Raw genomic sequence first — 5486 nt, forward strand, 5'->3', positions numbered from 1 at the left:
AGCATCTGGAAAAAAACGATTGATTTCTATCAATAGGCCGGCTAAAAAACTGACGCATAAAATAGCTAACACAGGCGCTGTGGAAAGATAGGTCTTTAGATCTTGCATTGTAAATTCTCCTTATTGATCATAATGTGTAAGTGATTCAACCGTATCAATAGTTATGAATCCTAGAGAAAACTCGGAACTGATGAATATATATAATGTGATCCGGGCTGTGGTCCTATTTATAGAAAAGGAAAAAGATGTTTCATCACCATAATGAATAATGATATTCTAGATAATAGACCTTACATGTATAAAGTCTTTTCACTCACGAGACTGAAGAGAAATGAAGGTGGAAAAATGTGGGAAACATATTTCGAATTCTATAAAATAAAATGAAAATAACATTGTCTAATGATTAGAAGGGATGTAGCGCAGCTTGGTAGCGTGTTTGTTTTGGGTACAAAATGTCGCAGGTTCAAATCCTGTCATCCCTACCTTTCCCTTCTTTTCTATGGAAAGAAAGGAATGAAAGATCATTTGATATCGATTCGACGGGAACATCAAATAATTGAATCGTATCAGATGCGAAAGTGTTTTGCTCTAAGAGTATCAACAAAAGGTATTTTTCCTTCATCTCCGAATATTAAAGAAAGCGCTCTTAGTTAAGTTCGGTAGAACGTAGGTCTCCAAAACCTGATGCCGTAGGTTCAAATCCTACAGAGCGTGATTCTGTTCCTATCAAATCCAACCCTCAAAATTATCGATAATTCATTCCAACTGGAACGAGCAATGGAATCTGACCTCCCAGGAAAAGTAGGAGGCCAATGAAATTGGAGGATATTCCAGGATCAAATATCCAATTGATCACCACGTCGGTATTGTGAATATGCAGTTACGAATAATCTGGCCAAAGTTATAGGAATTAGACCTAACACAATTCCGGATGGCAAAGCCTCAATCATTTCTATTCAACGGAATAAGTAGGGATAATAGCTATACTGGATAGTACCCTTAATTTGCTATGAATCTCAATGATCAGAAATTTATATAGAGGGAATAAACAAAATTATTGAAATTGAAATAGTGAACTGAGAGGGTTTCCCCTTCCCTCATTTTGAATAAGTTGTATCTTGCTCGAACTAATGAATAGGACTAGGGTGAAAATGATAGAAGCCAATAAGAAACCGAAATAACTAATTATAGTTATAGTAGGCGTGGAAGGACTGAATGAAATATGGTTTATACATATCTTCATGAGACAATTACCTAAATTTTTCTTTTCGTAACCTTGAGATCAGAATACAAAAGATCAATTGTCCCAATTCGTACCAATTCTCCTATATCTACTATAGGATATGTATGAATGAACATGGATGAGAGGAGATCTATAGTAGAAATCTCTTCATTATCCTAGAAATCATTCATCGAGCAACTAATGAATAGCACCGGCAAACCCCTTCACAAATTGTCGAATGTAATCTTCTTACAGGGTGAATGAATTCTCAATCAGTACAATTGGATCACCTGGCATTATCTTTTTACTAGTAGCTATCGGTCCAGAGACTGGACCGGAAGAAAACTCTCCACAGACATAGCCAAAGTTTTGTGAATTTCACGTTTAGGTGTAAGAAAGAATATGAATATCCAGTTTGTCCTTTCATTTCTCGATCTTATTGATCCAATCATTCGACCCTCTAGACGGATTAGGTTTTTTCAATATTAATTATTAGAGCGAGTAGAGCTCGATATTACAGAAATTCCACCTATTGAAAAGAGTAACTTGTAATTTCACATACCTAAAATTGACTAGGTTCTATTGCACTATCCACTTGGTTTTATCTAATAAGTAACACCTACTCGTTAATACAAGGTACTATATAATAAGTCTGTGGCATAACTCCATCTGTGCCGGATACTATTGGAAAAGCAACATACATCTGCGTAGCACCAATGATCCCCGTGCAATTTGAATTACTGGGTTCATCTACACGGGCATAATGTCATGTCAGAATGAAAAAGGAAGAATATAAAAGAATAATATTCTGGATGAGTTTTATTGATACTGATTGATATCCTTTGCAAGCGGCACTCATCCTCTTTTTCGGTTCTAAAGTCACCCGTATGCAGAAGCTAATTCCAATCGAAAATTTCCACTATGCTATTGTTACAACATCGATTGAGGGAGTTGGGGTTCCTTACGCCCGGACGGACCTCGGAACATGCAATATTCTCTTCTTTCTGTTGGGATTTAGTCGACCAAATAGAGATAGAATAACTGCTGGCAGGAACAGAATCATTCTATCCCGTTCCTTCTCGATACTCATCAAAATTGTATTGTTGTGTCAGAAGAAAGCTAGCTATACTGGTCCAGTAGACTTTAAAGATACCCTTGGTATAACATTGACAATCAAATAAGGATTGGAGAAGATATCAGTAGTTTTCCATTTCCTGATCTCTATCTTTCATGGGATCAATTCCCCCTTGACTTACTTTACAATAATATATGGAGCTGAGCATGTCTGGGAATACGGGAGAACGCTCCTTTGCTGACATTATTACTAGTATTAGATACTGGGTTATCCATAGCATTACCATACCTTCTCTATTCATTGCAGGTTGGTTATTTGTAAGCACGGGTTTGGCTTATGATGTGTTCGGGAGCCCCCGGCCAAATGAGTATTTCACAGAAATTCGACAAGAGGTTCCATTAGTAACTGGCCGTTTCGATCCGTTAGAGCAACTCGATGAATTTACTAGATCTTTTTAGGAGGCACTAATGACTATAGATAGAACTTATCCAATTTTTACAGTTAGATGGTTGGCCGTTCATGGGCTAGCTATCCCTACAGTTTTTTTCTTGGGATCAATATCGGCAATGCAGTTCATCCAACGATAAACTCTATACTAAAGGAAGAGGAAGTATGTAGATATGACACAACCGAACCCGAATGACCAAAATGTTGAATTGAATCGTACCAGTCTCTACTGGGGGTTGCTACTAATTTTTGTACTTGCTGTTCCATTCTCCAATTATTTTTTCAATTAGGAACAATGATAATATTCTCACTCCATTCGAAGAGATCCAATACGCATAATTATCTATGCTATGACTGTTTATGTCTCGAGTATGACCACTTAAGAAAATGTGAAAGGGAGTAAGAGAAATGGCCGATACCACTGGAAGGATCCCTCTTTGGTTGATAGGTATTGTAACTGGTATTATCGTGATTGGTCTACTGGGTGTCTTTTTCTATGGTTCATATTCCGGATTAGGGTCATCCCTATAGTAGGGGAAATGCACTTACTGTCTGTGGGAAATAGTATACATGCGAAAGTGAAAAATCGATAAGGCCTTACCCTTCTTTGAAGGGTAAGGCCTTATCGAAATCTCTTTTTGAGATTCTTTCTATATTAATCTGAATTAGAAGAGAAGATTCGTACAAATAAAATGACTCTGTCATTTACTTCATTCAATGCCTTTCAGTCAAGTGATGAGCCAATCTATTCTTCCGCTATATGATCGGAAAAAATTTGGATCGATCAAATTTAAATATCTGTCGAAGGAACAACAGAAAAACGGATAATATTAAGTACTAAATATTTGCTCATTTATCTGATGGAAGATTATGCAAAGTTTTTGTAAAAACCCGAACTATGAGAATCTAAATGTGCATATAGAATATTTTCTTCTATTTTTTTGGCTTACAAAATAAAAGAGGAGGAAAAACACCTTTTATTCATTTTCTCTCATTAGGAACAAACCCTATCAAAAGTTTTATAGGTTTTTTTTTATGAGTGATATTGCCCCTTACTTGTCTGCTCTTCCTTCTTTAGGAATTTTCAGTATAACGTACAAAATAATCTTCAAATTACGAAGGAATTGACGAATAGGACAAGATCGGAAACCCAATTAGTTCTTCGAATAATGAAATAGGAGAATGGGATCAGAGAAAATAGGAATCTTCTCCAAGATTGCTTAGTTATTCTCCTCATCTCTCCTCCCTACGATCTATCTCTATTTTCCGGATCGTTTGGACAAGGAAAGGAGGGAATGGCATGTATATAGTACACGATATAGCATATCGGGGATTGTTCAACAAGTTGATCTGTTCCAGTGCTTATGGAGTCACTCCCTATTTCAATTTTATTCCAATTTAGATCTAAATGAACATTTTATCAAGAATATATAAGGGAGAAGAAGGATAAAAGGCTCCGAAGGGGTATTAATTTTTGAATCAATAAGTAAACTTCATGTTCAAAAATCTATGGACCTAAAGATTCATCTCGGCCAATTGAACTTTCTCAAATTGTTTCTTCTTAAGGACCAAAAATATCTGTGCCAGAATGACAGATGCTAAGAATAATAAAAGACCTTTAACACGTAATGGATCTTGAAGTACTATCTCTGCATCTCCTTGACCAAATCCACCCAAATTAGGGTTATTCGTTAATGGCTGATCGACCTTGATCAATTCGCCTTCTGAAATAAGAAGCTCCGGTCCTGGAGGTACAATGTCAACCACTTGCCCACCGTCTGATGTATTATCGATAGTTATCTCATATCCACCCTTTTCTTTACGTAAAATTTTGCTCACTCTTCCTGTTGCTGAAGCACTATAGACTGTATTGTTGCTCTTACTCCCGTCGGGATAAATTTGTCCTCTTCCTCTATTACCACCCACATATATGGGATATTTCAGGAAGTGAGCTTCTTTATCAGTAGAAGGATCTGGTGAAAGGATGGGGAACACACGTTCACTATATTTTTGACCGGGAACAGGACCTATTACAATAATGTTTTTTTTATTGGGACGATAGTTCTGAAAATAAAGATTACCCGTCTTTTGTCTAATCTCAGGGGAAATACGATCCGGAGGGGCTAATTCAAAGCCCTCGGGTAAAATTAGAACAGCTCCTACATTTAAAGCCCCTTTCTTGCCATTAGCAAGAACTTGTTTCATCTGCATATCATAGGGGATCTTAACAACTACTTCAAATACGGTATTGGGAAGCACGGATTGTGGAACCTCAATATCCACAGGTTTTTTTGCCAAGTGACAATTGGCACATACAATACGTCCAGTGGCTTCTCGGGGATTTTCATAACCCTGCTGTGCAAAAATGGGATATGCATTCGAAATGGATGTCCGAGTTATGATATGTATCATGACCAGGACGGAAATTAACCGAGTCATCTTTTTCACCCATTCATAAGTATTTCTATTTTGCATGGTTCAATTATTGGTTCCAAATCATTTTTGGGGTGAGAGTAGGTAGCTATCATAGTTATCTGTCAAAAATTATGCTACTATATTGATTCAACCAAACCTAAAAATAAGAAATTGGAAGTCTCGCACCAGGAGAAGAATGAAGGGGAGGAATAGCTAATTCCTGAACACGGAAAACACTTTATTATTCTGTTTCAATTGTTTCGGTCGGAGAAAACAACCTACCTATTCTTTATTCATTCATCGAATGATAAATTACTACAAGTGAAG

The 5486-nt window shown here is 36.8% G+C and overlaps 1 non-coding gene across 1 annotated transcript; it reads left to right on the forward strand.

The window, feature by feature from the left end:
- Window positions 1-408: 408 nt before the first annotated feature.
- On the forward strand, window positions 409-482 carry TRNAP-UGG (transfer RNA proline (anticodon UGG)). Its single transcript has one exon. It is a non-coding gene; the product is annotated as a tRNA-Pro (tRNA).
- The last annotated feature ends 5004 nt before the right edge of the window (window positions 483-5486 follow it).

The sequence above is a fragment of the Pinus tabuliformis genome, chromosome 4_1, assembly GCF_031772625.1.
Source record: "Pinus tabuliformis cultivar Carrire ecotype Pingquan chromosome 4_1, CPIR1, whole genome shotgun sequence".
NCBI lineage: Eukaryota > Viridiplantae > Streptophyta > Pinopsida > Pinales > Pinaceae > Pinus > Pinus tabuliformis.